Source organism: Leopardus geoffroyi, chromosome A1, assembly GCF_018350155.1.
Source record: "Leopardus geoffroyi isolate Oge1 chromosome A1, O.geoffroyi_Oge1_pat1.0, whole genome shotgun sequence".
Lineage (NCBI taxonomy): Eukaryota > Metazoa > Chordata > Mammalia > Carnivora > Felidae > Leopardus > Leopardus geoffroyi.
In genome coordinates this window covers 23,481,294-23,497,379 of record NC_059326.1, presented here as the reverse complement: position 1 = coordinate 23,497,379, position 16,086 = coordinate 23,481,294, and the positions used below count along the sequence as shown (strand labels likewise).

The following is a 16,086-nucleotide window of genomic DNA, read 5'->3' as shown; positions in this document are numbered from 1 at the left end:
TAGGAGATAAAGAACTTTTACTTTTCACCTTATATCTTTCTGCATCATTTGGATTTGTTTACTGTAAATAAGTATTGTTTCATAATGGAATACTAGCTAATAGAAAGAGAATAGCAGGCAACTGCATGTGTGATCTGACTCCTGCTTAGTTCCTATATTGCCATTTATCTACCTTCACAAACTCACCTATTCACATACAATTCACTCTTTTCTTTCCAGCTTTATTGAGATATTGCTGGCATATAACATTGTATAAGTTTAAGGTGTACAATACTATTTAACACATATATATTGCAAAATGACTACCACAATAAGCTTAATTAATACATCCATCACCTCACGTAATTACTTTCTTTTCTGCAATTCTACTTCTGGATATATATTTGAAAAAAAAAAGAAATCACTATCTTGAAGAGAAATCTGCACCCCTATGTTCATTGCAGCATTATTCACAATAGTCAATACAAGGAAACACCTAAGCATCCAGTGATTGATGAGTGGATAAAGAAGATGTGGTAAACATTTACAATAGGATATTATTTAGCCAGGAGAAAGAAGAAAATCCTGTCATTTGTAACAACATGGGTGGACCTTGAGGGCATTATGTTAAGTGAAATAAGTCAGACAGAGAAAGACAAATGCTGTATCATCTCACTTATATGTAGAATCGAAAAAAGCCAAACTCAGAGAAACAGTAGGGTGGTGGTTGTCAGGGACTTGGGGGGTGGGAGAAATAAGGAGATGTTAGTCAAAAGGTATAAACTTCCACGTATAAGATGAATAAGTTCTGAGGATCCAATGTAAGTGTGGTTACTATAATTGATAATACTGTATCATATACTTCAAAGTTGCTATGAGAGTAAATCCTAAATGTTCTCCCTGCATACACCACTTGCTGGGACAGAAACATCATCTCCAGAAACATCAGCTCTCCACCCAGACCTAAAATCCCTTTAAGACTATATGCACAGATGCAACCTCATTTTAGCAGTTGTCCCTGACCTCAGAAAGCTGAGCTGGTGTGCCTCTTCATGTGCACCTCCCAACTACCCCTGGCTGACCCACCACACTGCTCACCCCCCTAAAAGTTGTGGCTATATCACTTTTATGCAATCATGAGAATCTTAGTATGCACAGCTCATTCTTGAAGGAGTTACAGTTTGGATCCCAAACTTCAGACACTTCTCCACAGAGGTTTTTAGGAACATCCTGTGTGGGAGTGAATACTGTCTTGTCTTTACAGGTGAAATGTCCTATGAGCCCTTTAAAGCAAGGATCATGTCTCTATAATCCCCAAATCTATCCCTCAGGCACACAGTAGGCTCTCAATAAATACTGGTAAAAGGAAGACTTAAAGCTCATGTTGAAAAAAAAAAATCTGAAAACCTGCTTAAAGTATTTACATTTTAGGGGCCCCTGGGTGGCTCGGTCGGTTAAGCATCCGACTTCAGCTCAGGTCATGATCTCACAGTCCATGAGTTCAAGCCCCACGTTGGGCTCTGTGCTGACAGCTCAGAGCCTGGAGCCTATTTCAGATTCTGTGTCTCCCTCTCTCTCTGCCCCTCCCCTGTTCATGCTCTGTCTCTCTCTGTCTCAAAAATAAATAAACGTTAAAAAAAATTTTTTTAAGTATTTACATTTTAAAAAAGAATAGCCCATCTTTCAAAAGAAATGTTCCAGCCCCTCAGAGAGAGCTGTCTGTCTGGTGGGGCAGATGTGGCCTCCTTCACATAAGCTTAGTGCTAATTCCCAGAGCCTGGGCTTAAGAGACTACAGAGCACTGTGCTCTCTTTAACTCAGGTGGCCCAAGTACATTTGATTGAACGATTATCTAGACATGTAGGGTATAATCTGCCTCAGAGTTGAAATCTCCAGTTAGCAGGAATTCCCAAGGTGTCAGTATTAATGATCACAAAAGGACCTCAAATGAATACAGGAGAAAATGGCTTATTAAAAGGTTAGAGAGGGAGGGAGCCAAAACATAAGAAACTCTTAAAAACTGAGAACAAACTGAGGGTTGATGGGGGGGTGGGAGGGAGGGGAGGGTGGGGTGATGGGTATTGAGGAAGTCACCTGTTGGGATGAGCACTGGATGTTGTATGGAAACCAATTTTGGCAATTTCATATTTTAAAAAAAGCAACTATTTTACCATAAAATAAATAAATAAATGTTTAAAATTTTTAAAAAAAGATAATGTAGATCCATATTGGTTGTCATCTTTGAATCTTCTTTTATTCTACTCATCAACGTATTCATCAAGTTCTTTTGATTTTGTTCCTCCTACATATATTTTTTAAATGTTTATTTTTGAGAAAGAGAGCACAAGCAGGGGAGAACCACAGAGAGAAGGGGACAGAGGATCCAAAGTGGGTTTGAAAGGGCGGGCCTACGCCAGCCGACTCCATCTTGTTCTGTGTCCTTCACCTTGACCACACCTCCTCCCCTTGAGTAAACCCCCCCTCACCTGCCTAACAGGACTCGGACCCTTCCCCAGGACCCTTCCCCAGCCAATCGGCTGAGGCCATAGCCATTACCTCACCAACTGCCCCCAGGCCCCAATAAAACCTTTGTCCTTTTGAACCTCGCTCTCTTTCCCTGGTATCTCACTGCTGCGTCGGTGCAGGTAGGGGATTGAGCTCGAGCTAGCTCGAATAAAGGCTCTTTGCTTTTGCATCGGACTCGGCTCCCTAGTGGTCTTTGGGGATCACGAATTCTGGGCATAACAGGTTCTGCTCTGACAGCAACAAGCCCAATGCACGGCTTGAACTCATGAACCGTGAGACCATGACCTGAGCCAAAGTTGGATGCTCAGCCAACTAAGCCACCCAGGTGCCTACCCCCTACACATTTTTAAATATGGCCCTCCCCCGTTACCCCAGCTCCTTACCAAGACTTCACAGTGTCCCTGTGATCAGGATCCCGTAGAACAATATTCTGGCCTCTTCTCTTGCAATTCCCTGCCTTCATCCATTCTTCCATTCATTCAGCAACGATGACTGATCATAAACCATGTGCCCTGGGTCCTCAGGGAGCTGAGTCTATAACAATAAGCAAGACAGGTAATGTCTTTGCCTTCAGGAACAATGTTTCAACCACTACAAACTGCTTCCAACTTAGCCCCTTAAGGGCCAACTGCCTAAATTCCCCTCCACCTGGTTAACCCTTAATTGTTTCATGCCTCACCTCCTCCAGGATACCTTCCAGAATTCCCACATGCTGTGTTAAGTGACCCTGTGCTGCATTTCTAAGGTGCCTCCTCCATCTGGCAGGAAATAAGCCACACATTTAGTGAGGGCACCCAGGGAGGCCCTTAATAAAGTAACTGTTTACAAAATGTGGCCAGGGTCAAGAGATACAAAAGGATAGCAAAGCCCTGAGGCTAGTAACACCAGAGAGCTGTCATCTCCTCCTAGGACTGGACCAGCAGGGGAAGAGGCAATTACCAAAACCTTGAGAAATCAGTAAAATTATAAAGGAGGACCAATCACTTAACAGAAGCTGTGCTCGTAAATAAAAGAACTCATATAACCTATGATAACCAGGAGAAAAGCCAAGGAATGCCTCAACCTGATTGCCCTCCCTCCCTCCAATCTCTTGCTAGTGCTTTCCTTTGCCCAAACCCTACCTGGAGCCAGAGGGTAAGAAACCTTCTGATTTATTCATGGGGCTCAAAGCATGATGGAAAAGGGAAGAGAGTAGAACTGGAAGGGCAAACAAAACATCCAATGCAATTTCACTCATTGTGCTTACATGGTATAATGGCTTTCCCAACTGAACTGTCACTTTGATGGAGAAGACTCAGGCCTCTTTGATGTCGGAATTGAGATGTGTGTTAAGTTCATCAACCACATGAATAAGATACAATTAGAGCTGTCTTCCAACCTCCTTTAATCCTTTGCCTTTGTCTCTACTCTGAAAAGAAAAAAAAAAAAAAAATGGAAGCCACTGAAATGCAGCTCTACTCTAGCCTTAACATGAAAACACTCCGTCTATGCTTCATTGGGTTGAATATACTAAAGAATTTTTTTTAATTAGATATGACCCTTCTGGGCCACAGAGTGACTGTGTGCATACACTGCATACTCTGATCAGCATTCCCAAGTCCTAGAAGCTCAAAGGTCACCCAGCCAGGACTTCTGTCCTGTCAGAGGAATGGTGGGGACCTCAGTACTCAGCCCACCTGCCCCAGTGTGGCCAAAACTCCAGTGGCAGCCACCTGGGCCATGAACATCCTTGCTCACTTAAAAAAAAAAAAAAAAAAAAAAAAAAGGGATTGAGGGTTGCAAGCCTGTTTTCAAGGCAGGTTTTAAAATAGCACATGATGAACACATATTACAAGAAAATATTGAAATCTCTGATGTCTCATGAGAAAATCAAAGGAAATGTTCACCACTAGCATATTTGATATTACTGAGCCCCTTCTTCAGGCCAGCAGTGTGGGTAAGAATCAGGATGAGATCTGAGCTCATCTAATTGCTGAAGACATATGCTGCACCACAAGCTCAGCTTGTCCCTTTTAAGCTCATTGTTTTTACCAAGTAAGTTCTTTTTCCTCTCCAGTGCTGCTTAATTTAACCAGAGATTAGAATTCTAAGCCCTCTGGGAATGATCAGAACTCTCCTCCACCATGATGTTTCATCCAAGGGAGTTAAGGCAAAGGGAATGTGTTTTTTCCCAGGGTCTCCCATAGCTCAAGAAAATTTAATCACATTCTCTCCTTTGACATCTTCTTAAAAGTCCCTTCAGAAGCTTCCCAGAACTTGGCCCCCAAAACTGATCTGAGTTTAAACAGGCTTAGTGAAGGGCAGTTTTTGCCCCCACTCTAGGCTACAGTGTAACAGGTTTACCAAGCACCCCCATAGGGGTTGAGAGCATTTCTGTAAGGCAGCCTCCCTGCAGAGGTGGCCTTTTCAGACCTAAGGCTCTCTCTTTTGCAGTTATTTTGATTTCTGTAATGACCCACCTGCCTGATGCTAATAATCACTCTGTGTGCTCCACCCACATAACATTCTCTCCAGTTCAGGAATCTAAGCTTCCTTTATGTTCTAGATGAAAACTCCACATTTGTGTGAGTTAAAACCATGCTGATTCAACTCAATAGACATCAACCAAGTGTCTTCCATGTACAAGACATTTGGTGAGAATTTGGGGGAAGGACACAGAAGAGTAAGACACAGTCCCTTCAGACAATTTACAAATGACTTGTGTTGAGCAAGAGAAGCACAAATACTGAAGAAGAGGTAAGTGACTAAGAGAGGGGGCAGAAAGAAGTGGTATTTCAGCACGAGAAAAGAAGAGGTCCCTTCCAGCTGGAGCATCTTGTGAGGGGCTTCCCAGGGGAGGGAGAATTTTCTATGGCCCCAGAAGGGTGTGGGCAAGTTCCAGGAACAGAAACTACTACAAGCAGAGACAGCAGTGGCATCATGAACAAATGTCTCCTCTACTAACCTGATTCAGGCATCCCTTTGTTCATGCAATAAGCATTCATGACATGCCTAGAATGCCTGCACTGAGGAAATAAAAACAAGTAAGAGTAAGACCTTCCACTACCAGTTTACAGGCTGGTAGGGAAGGAGAGGTAAACAGTAGTTGCTATACTAAGGGATAAGCACAATCATAGAAATTCAGCCCATGGTGGCCAAGAGAGATCCCCTCTAAATGGAGAGGGAAGTCTCCACAGAGGGAGAGCCATCTGAATTGCATCTGGGAGAATGAGTACATGCTTGATAAATAGGCAAAGAGGCAAGGTATTTCTGGCAGAAGGAAATGCAAAGACATGGACACGGGAAATGACGTGGGATACCAAGAAACTGCAAGCCTTCCAGCCTGGCTAAAACACAAGTTTCATGAAAGGGAATGGCAAGGAAATGAGGTAGAGAGTCAGGCATGAACATAATCCACAAGGTCCTCTTATGATGGCCCAAGAAGTTTCAAGTTTTACCTGTGAGATATGAACCTTAAGAAAAGCACTAACCGGATCTGATTTACATTTAGAAGAAGTCAAGAAGCTCTAGAGAGGATAAAGTATATTGTCTGGAGAGGGAAGAATAGGTTAGGAGAGAATTGCATGGGTACAGGCAGGAGGTGATAGTGGCCCAAGCTGAGTCAGCTGCTGTGAAAATAGAGAAAAGAAAGAATGAATTAACAAGGTGCAATGATTCTTCAAAAAGGTAAAATGAGCACTCGAGATGCCCAATGGATTTGGAAATTAGAAAATCCTTAGTAACCTGAGCTCAAACAGATTGGGTTTTTTTTCCAATTTGGAAAATGTATTTTTGAGATTTTTATTAAAGTTTAGCATGCACACCAAGAAGTACACATAAATTTACAGTGTGAACACATTCACATAACCAGGTTAAGAAATAGAACAATACCAATACCCCAAAACCTCCCCTTGGCCCATTGCACTTATCCTGCCAAAGATAAACATTAGCCTGACTTCTAACACTATACATTAGCTTCTCTATTTTTATAACCTTTTCAAAAAAATTTTACTTACTTTCTAATTGAAGTATAATTAAAGTACACTATTATATTACTTTCAGGTGTACAATTCTATAAATTACTCGGTGCTCACCATAATAAGAGTATTCTTAATCCCCTTTATCTATTTCACCCATGTTCCCACACATCTCCCCTCTGGCAAACACCAGTTTCTTCTCTGTATTTAAGAGCATGTTTGCTGGTCTCCTTTTTCCTTTGTTCACTTGTTTTGTTTTGTAAATTCTACATATAAGAGAAATCATTACAGTATTTGTCTTTCTCTGACTTATTTCACTTAGCATTATACCCTCTGGGTCCATCCATGTTGTTGCCAAGGGTAAAATTTCATTCTTTTTGTGGCCATTTAATATTCCATTGCATATATATACACCAGATTTTTTTTTATCCATTCATCTATGGATGAACATTTGGGCTGTTTCCATATCTTAGCTACTGTAAACAATGCTGCAATAATTTTTTTTGTAGTGCCTTTGTCTGGATTTGGTATCAAGGTAATGCTGGCATCATAGAAAGTTTGGAAGATTGTCTTCTCTTTTTCTGGAATAGTTTGAGAATCGGTGTGAACTCTCCTTTCAATGTTTGGTAGAATTCACCCATGAAGCCATCTGGTCCTGGACTTTGCTTTGTTGGAAGCTCTTTGATTACTGATTACTTGTTAGTAATGGGTCTCTTCAAATTTTCTACTGTATCTTGAATCAGTTTTGGAAGGTTATTTGTTTCTAGAAATTTATCCATTTGTTGTAAGTTGTCCAATTCCTAGGATATGATTTTTTATTCTCTTATAATATTTTGTATTGCTGTGGTATTATTTCTCTACCACTTCTTTTTTCCCCTTTTCAAATTTTTATTTAAATTCTGGTTAGTTAACATATAGTGCAGTATTGGTTTCAGGAGAATTCAGTGATTCATCACTTACATACAACACCCAGTGCTCATCATAACAAATGTCCTCCTTAGTACCCATCACCCTTCTAGCCCATCTCCCACTTCACCTCCTTCCATCAACTCACAATTTGTTCTCTGTCACTAAGAGTCTCTTGTGGTTCATTTCCCCCTCTTCTCTTCCTCTGCTTTCCTAGATGTTTATCTGCTTTGTTTCTTAAATTCCACATATGAGTGAAATCATATGGTATTTTTCTATAATTTTTCTTAGCATAATACACTTTAGCTCCATCCATATCACTGCAAATTGCAAGATTTCATTCTTTTTGGTGGCTGAGAAATATTCAGTTGTATATGTATATACCACTTCTTCTTTATCCATTCATCAGTCCATGGACATTTGGGCTCTTTCCATAGTCTGGCTATTCTTTACAGTGCTGCTATAAACAATGGGGTGTATGTACCCCTTTTAATCTGTATTTTTGTATCCTTTGGATAAATACCCAGTAGTTTCTGATTCATAGAGTGCTTCTATTTTTATTTTGAGGAACCTCCATACTGTTTTCCAGAGTGGCTGCACCAATTTGCATTTCCACCAAAAGTGCAGGAGCGATTCCCTTTCTCTGCACCTTCACCAACACCTGTTGTTTCTTTTGTTTTTAACTTTAGCCATTCTGACAGGTGTGAGGTAGTGTCTCATGGTTTTGATTTCTATTTCCCTGGACATAAGTGATATTGAGCATCTTTTCACATATCTGTCAGCCATCTGTATGTATTCTTTGAAAAAAATGTCTATTCATGTCTTCTGCCCATTTCTTATTTTGATTATTTGTTTTCTGGATGTTAAGTTTGATAAGTTATAGATTTTGGATACTAACCCTTTATCAGATATTTCATTTGCAAATGTCTTCTCCTATTCCATAGGCTACCTTTTAGTTTTGTTGGTTGTTTTCTTCACTGTACAGAAGGTTTGTATCTTGATGAAGTTCCAATAGTTCATTTTTGCTTTTGTTTCCCTTGCCTCTGGAGATGTGTCAAGTACAAAGTTGCTCTAAGGTCAAAGAGGTTTCTGCCTGTGTTCTCCTCTAGGATTTTGATGATTTCCTGTCTCACATTTAGGTCTTTGATTCGTTTTGAATTTATTTTTGTGTATAATATGAGAAAGTGGTCCAGTTTTATTATTCTGCATGTTGCTGTCCCATTTTCCCGACACCAAATGTTGAAGAGTCTTTTTCCACCGGTTATGCTTTCCTGATTTGTCTAAGATTAGTTGACCATTTAGTTGTGGGTCCATTTCTGGGTTTCCTATTCTGTTCCACTGATCCCTGTGTCTTTTCATGTGCCAGTACCATACTGTCTTGATAATGACAGTTTTGTAATATAGCTTGAAGTCTGGAATCATGATACCTCCAGCTTTGCTTTCCTTTTTCAGGATTGCTTTGGCTATTTTGGATCTTATACGGTTTCATACAAATTTTAGGATTGTTTGGCTGGGTGAGTAAAAAATGACGGGAACTATTTTGATAGGGATTGCATTGAATGTGTAGATTGCTTTGGGTAGTATAGACAGTTTAACAATGGTTGTTCTTCCAGTCCATGAGCATGGAATGTTTTTCCATTTCTTTATGTCCTCTTCAATTTCTTTCATAAGTGCTCTATAGTTTTCAGACTACGGATCTTTTATCTCTCTGGTTAGGTTTATTCCTATGTATCCTAGCTGAGGCTAGGACTTCCAATACTATGTTAAATAACAATGGTGAGAGTGGACATCCCTGTCTTGTTCATGATCATAGAGGAAAAGCTCTCAATTTTTCCCAATTAAGGATGATATTAGCTGTGGGTCTTTCGTATATGGTCTTTATGATGTTGAGGTATATTCCATCTATCCCCACTTTGTTGAGGGATTTTATCAAGAACGGAGGCTATATTTTGTCAAATGCTTTCTCTGCGTCTTTTGAGAGAATCATATGGTTCTTATCCTTTCTTTTATGAATGTGGTGTATCATATTGATTGATTTGCAAAGATTCCTTGCAGCCCAGGAGTAAGTCCCACTTGGTCATGGTGAATAATTCTCTTAATGTACTTTGGATTTGATTTGCTAGTATCTTGTTTAGAATTTCTACATCCATGTTCATCAGGGATATTGGCCTATAATTCTCCTTTTTAGTGGGGTCTTTGGTTTTGGAATGATGGAAATGCTGGCCTTGTAGAAGGAGTTTGGGAGTTTTCCTTCCATTTCTGTTTTTTGGAACCATTTGAGAAGAATGGGTATTAACTATTTAAATGTCTGGTAGAATTCCCCAGGGAACCCACCTGGCCCTGGATTTTTGTTTGTTCGGAGTTTTTTGATTCAAAATTCAATTTCTGTTCATATTTTCTATTTCTTCCTTGTTTTAGTTTTGGTAGTTTGTATGTTTCTAGGAATTTGTCTATTTCTTCCATGTTGCCCAGTTTGTTGGCATATAATTTTTCATAATATTCTCTTATAATTGTATGTGTTTCTGTGGTGTTGGTTGTAATCCCTCCTCTTTCATTGTGATTTTATTTTTTGGGGTCCTTTCTCTTTTCTTGTTGATAAGTCTGACTAGGGGTTTATCAATTTTATTAATTCTTTCAAAGAACCAGCTCTTAGTTTCACTGATCTGTTCTACTTTTATGGTTTCTATATTGTTTATTTCTGCTCTAATCTTTATTATTTCCCTTCTGCTGGCTTAGGCTTTATTTCTTGTTCATTTTCTAGCTCCTTTAGGTGTAAGGTTAGGTTGTATATTTGAGACTCTTCTTACTTTCTGAGGTAGGCCTGTATTGCAATATACTTCCCTCTTAGGACTGTCTTTGCTGCATCCCAAAGGTTCTAAACTATCATGTTTTCATTTTCACTTGTTTCCTTCTAATTTCTTATTTCCTCTTTAATTTTTGGTTAACCTATCCATTCTTTAGTAGGATGTTCTTTAACCTCCACATATTTGTGGTCTTTCCAAATTTTGTCTAATGGCTGATTTCAAGTTTCCTAGCACTGTGATCTGAAAATATGCGTGGTATGATCTCAGTCTTTTTTTACTGGTTGAGGATTGATTTGTGACCCAGTATGTGACCTATTCTGGAGAATGTTCCATGTGCACTAGAAAATAATGTGTGTTCTGCTGCTTTAGGATGAAATGTTCTGACTATGTCTGTTAAGTCCATCCAGTCCGGTGTGTCATTCAAAGCTATTGTTTCCTTGTTGGTTTTCTGCTTAGATATCTGTCCATTGCTGTAAGTGAGGTGTTAAAGTCCCCTAGTATTATTGTATTATTATCAATGAGTTTCTCTATGTTTGTTATTAATTGATTTATATATTTGGGTACTCCCAGATATACAAATTTATATATTTGGGGCATAAATATTTACAATTGTTATATATTCTTGATGGATAGACCCCTTAATTATGACATAATGCCCTTCCTCATCTCTTGTGACAATCTTTGGTTTAAAATTTAGTTTGCTGATATAAGTATGACTACTCTAGCTTTCTTTTGATGTCCGTTAGCATGATAGATGTTTCTCCATCCCCTCACTTTCAATCTGCTGAGGTCTTTAAAATGATTCTCTTGTAAGCAGCATATAGATGGATCTTGTTTTATTTTTATTCTGACAGAATATCTTTTTATTGGAGCAGTTAGTCTATTTACATTTGGAATGGTTATTGAAAGATACTAATTTGGTGCAATTGTGTTACCTGTAAAGTTGGGGTTTCTGGTGATGTTCTCTGTTCCTTTCTAGTCTGTTTTGCTTTGGTCTTTTTTCCCCAAAGAGTCGACTTTAATATTGTTGCAGGAGTGGTTTAGTTGTCACAAACTCCTTTAGTTTTTGCTTGTCTGGGAAACTCTATCTTCCCTTCTAATCTAATGACAGCCTTGCTGGATAAACTATTCTCACCTGCATATTTTTCCCATTCAGCATGCTGAATATATCCTGCCATTCCCTTCTGGCCTGCAAGTTTCCTTGGAGAGATCTGCTGTGAAACTGAATTTTCTGCCCCTGTAGGATAAGGAGTTCTTTCCCTTGCTGCTTTCAGGATTCTTTCCTTGTCTGTGTATTTTGTGAATTTGACTAAATGTCTTGGCAATAGCCAGCTTTTGTTGAATTTAATGGGAGTTCTCTGTGCTTCTCAGATTTTGATGTCTGTGTCCTTTCCCAGAGTAGGGAAGTTTTCAGCCATAATTTTCTCAAATAAACCTTAAATTTTCTGTCCCTTTTTCTATCTCTTTATCTTCTGGGACTCCTATGATACAATTATATTTTAAGAAGTAACTGAGTTCCCTAAGCCTACCTTATGATCCAATACCTTTCCCTCTTATTTTCTTCTTCATTATTTTACATAATATTATCTTCTATATCACAGATTCTATATCTTCTGCATCGTCCATCCTCATTGTCATGGTATCCATTCAAGTATGCATCTTGGTTATGGCATTTTTAATTTTGGCCTAACTATATTTTAATTATTTTATCTCTGCAGTAAGGGATTCTCTAGTGTCACCTATGCTTTTCAAGCCCAGCTAGTATTCTAATAATTGTTGTTTTAAATTCTAGTTCAGATATCTTACTTCTATCTGTATTGATTAAATCTCTGCCCATTACTTTTACTTCCTGTTCTTTCTTTTGGGGTGAATTCCTCTGTCTTGTCATGTTTCCCAGAAAAAAAAATATAGAGAAAACAAAACAAAAATCTAGATCCTAGGTATGTTTTTGTCTGCTTGATAAAAGAAGCTAGGTCCAAAATTATGTGTGTGTGTGTGTGTGTGTGTGTGTGTTTAAAAAGAAAAAAGAAAAATAAATAAAAATTTTTTAAGTTTTAATTTAAAGATTAAAAATAAAAAGGAAGCTCCTATTTCCTCTAGAGCTGAAGCTTTGTAGCACTCTATGACCAGTAGACTTTGTGCTTGTGAGGGGTTTGTGCTCCTCTTCTGTAGGAGAGGCCTGTTGTGCTGACTCTCAGGGGGACTTGCCCTGGCACAGGGTTGTGAGGCTTGGTGTAAGTGACTCTGTCTTCCCCTTGGTGGCACTGCTTTTCTCAGTGAATTCAGAGCTGATGGGTGGGGTGAAAATGGCTTCATCCTGCTCTCTCATCTCTAGAACAGGTAGTTAGCACCTACCAACGTTCAGGAAGCCCTCAAAGAAGAGCAACCCCCTCTCCCCCACTGTGTACCCGGCCTCCATCTGATCCCTGCTTTCACCCTGCTTGTGTCTGAGCTATCTGCCTACCAGGCAGCACAGCACTCCTGGGCTTTATCTCAGGCACACAGCTGGATTCCAAAACTCCAAATTTTATAGATGCATGAGGTGAGGGCCTGTGCTTATTCTCTGGGGAAGGGTCTTATTACCCTGCAGCAACATACAGGTTTGGCCCAGAAATAAGTCAGATAACCATGGAGCAGCTTGGACTTTATGGCAAAGCACAGCAAAAAGCCAGCATTGAGACTCACTGCCTTTAGCTAGAACCCCCATTCCTATGCTAGCAAATGGGGCAGCTCAGTGGTGCCTGCCAGGTTCCTTGCCCCCAGAGAGGTTGCACCCCCTCTCCCATATGCACTCGAAGCAGGGGAACTGCCTCTCCCTGTTCAACCCAGGGGATCTTTGGACCTTCCCACCTGCTCCCTGGTCTCCACCCTCCTTCTCCACCAGAGAGCACTGCTAAAACCACCAAGGCTAGCTACCCTGGTGATGTCACAGACCTCCAAAACCTCAGACTCTGCACTCTGCTGTTTATAAAAACTTGCAGTAGTCCTCCCCTCTCCTTTCCTCAATGTTTTTGGGGAAGAGTTTTTTCTTGTGCAATTCCCCACATGTACTTCCACTCTTCCTCTCTCTCTTTCTCCCTTCTCTCTCCACAATCAGGGCTCCCCCTACCACTGCAGCACCCACACTTCTTTTGTCCCCCAACTGAAATCTCCATAGTTCCTACTTTTCATGATGTAGCAGCTTTTTCACCTCTAGTTGTACATTTTTTATTTCTCACCCAATTTCTTGGGCATTCAAAATGATTTTATATTTATCTGTGTTTGAGGGATGAGGCAAGCCTAAGGTCTCCCTACTCCTCCATCTTAACTCCTTCCCTTCTCCATTTCTGATTTTATTTACTTCAGTCATCTCTCTTTTTTTGATAAATCTGGATAAATATTTATCAACTTTTGATGTTTTCAAAGAATCAGTTCCTGGTTTCATTGATCTATTTTATCTTTGTTTTGTTTTTTAGTCTCTGTTTCATTTATTTCTGCTCTAATCTTTATTATTTCCTTCCTTCAGTTGGCTTCAGGCTTTACTCTTTTTTGTAGCTCTTTTAGGGGTAAGGTTTGGTTGTTTATTTGAGGTTTTCTTATTTCTTGAAATAGGCCGGCATTACTGTAAATTTACATTTTAGAACAGCTTTTGCTGTATCCCAAAGATTTTGGACTGTTGCGTTTTCATTTTCATCTGTCTCTATGTATTTTTTATTTCCTCTTTGATTTCTTGGTTGACCCATTCATTGTTTAGTGGCATGTTATTTAGCCACCAAGTATTTGTGTTTTTTCCAGATTTTTTTTCTTATGGTTGATTTCTAGTTTAATACTACTGTGGTCAGAAAAGATGGATGATAGGATTTCAAACTATTTGAGTTTATTTAGACTTGTTTTGTGGCCTAATATGCAATATATCCTGGAGAATATTGTGTGTTTGAAAAAATGCATTCAACTCTTTTGGGATGGAATGTTCTGAAAGTACGTTAGTTCTATCTGGTCTAATGTGACATTCAAAGCAACTGTTTCCTTGTTGATTTTCTGTCTGAAATATCTGTCCACTGATGTAAAGTCCCCTACTATTGTTGATTGCTGTCAATTTTTTCCTTTATGTCTGTTAATAATTGCTTTATGTATTTAGATGCTCTTTTGTTTGGTGCATAGAATTTACAATTGTTATATCAACTTTTGGATTTTTCCCTTCTTCATTACATAGTGTCCCACTTTGGCTCTTATTACAGTCTTTGTTTTAAAGTCTATTTTATCTGATATAAATATTGCTACCCCAGCTTTCTTTTTGCTTCCATTTGCACAGTAAATGTTTTTCTATCCCTTCACTTTCAATCCACATGTGCTTTAGGTCTGAAGTGGGTCTCTTGTAGGCAGCATACAAATGGTTCTTACTTTTTGATACAGTTACCCTGTGTCATTTTTTATTTTTGTACTTTGTACATACTAAATCATATAACAAGTCACCTTTTGTATCTGCCTTCTTCACTCAACATTATGTCTTGTGTGGGTTTTTTACTGAAGTGTAGTTGACACTAGTTTCAAGTGTACAACATAGTGATTCAACAAGTGTATACCTCATGCTATGCTGACAAGTGTAGCTACCATCTGTCACCATACATTGCTATTATAATACCATTGACTATATTCCCTATGCTGTATCTTTTATCCCCATGGATTTTTCATTCCATAACTAGAAGACGGTACCTCCCACTCCTCTTCACCAGTTTGCCCATTCTCCCGAACCCCTTCCTTCTGGCAACAGTTTGTTGTCTGTCTTTATGAGTGTGGTTATTTTTTCGTTTATTTGCAATGGTTTGATTTTTAAATTCCACATATAAGTGAAATCATATGGTATTTGTCTTTCTCTCTCTGACTTATTTTACTTAGCATATCTTCTAGGTCTATCCATGTTGTCACTAATAGCAAAATCTCATTCATTCTTATGAGCAGTTTTGATAAAATTATGGAGAATAGAAGTCTGAGAAATGGTTGGAAGGTGAGGAAGCAGGAGCAATGAGCACAGATGTCTCATTCAAGGAGGTTGACTTTAAAGGGAGTGAATATAAATGGGTGATATGCATCTGGGGTTGGAGTGCACTTATTAAGATGATAGATATTTTAGCATCTCTTTTTTTTTTTTCCTTAAGAGAATGTAGCGGAGATAAAGGTTTAAAATATAAAGTTAAACCCCTAATCTCTAGCTCTGTTTAGAAGAAAGGAAGGGGTGACTTTAAAACCACACTTCTCAAACTTTAAGAATGTGCATACAACTCTGTGGTTGTTGTTAAAATGAAAATTCTGGTTCAACAAGTATGGGATGGAGACTAAAATTCCACATTTCTAACAAGACCAGGTGATGTCTATGTTATTGGTCTAAAAATTACATATGAGCAAGACCTTAGTTAATAAGAGGGTCCCTTCAATATCATAAAGATAAAAATTCTCCCCAAACTACGTATAAATTCAGAGCAATTCTATTTAAAATACCAACAGTATTTTCCATGAAAATTGATCCTGAAATTCACTTTGAAAGAATAAAAGGCCAAAATAGTCAAGACAACTTGAAAAAAATAAATAACAATGAGTCACTCACCCTTGAGACGCCATAGATGTTAAGACAAATTGCAAAGCTATAAAAGTTGTAGTGTGGGAACAAAGAGAATCACACAGACCATGAATAGAATAAAATGTGCTTAGACAAAAGGTCCTTCATGTACACAGTGAAAAAATTACATTCTAATTTTATACCATACAAAAAGGTCAATGCAAATAGATTAAAGAACAAAGGTATTTTTTTAAAAAATCAAAGCTAAACTTAAAGAAAATATAGCATAGAGGAGGAGTTAAGATGGCAGAGCAGTAGGGGGACCCTAGGTTTGCCTCATCCCTAGAACATAGATAAATATTAAATCATTCCAAACACCCAA

General features: G+C 38.8%; 1 long non-coding RNA gene across 2 annotated transcripts in view; it reads right to left on the bottom strand.

Annotated features, from left to right (window-relative positions):
* Positions 1-16,086, bottom strand: part of LOC123597450 — a 299,090-nt gene that overhangs the window by 112,706 nt on the left and 170,298 nt on the right. The window contains exons 1-2 of one of the 2 annotated variants that reach the window (XR_006712129.1): positions 3,752-3,907; positions 2,889-3,039 (exon numbers count right to left, since the gene is read on the bottom strand). The exons of the other annotated variant lie outside the window; for it this stretch is intronic. This is a non-coding gene — a long non-coding RNA (uncharacterized LOC123597450). Of the gene's footprint in view, positions 1-2,888; positions 3,040-3,751; positions 3,908-16,086 lie in introns of those variants that run through there. 2 annotated transcript variants of the gene reach the window in all.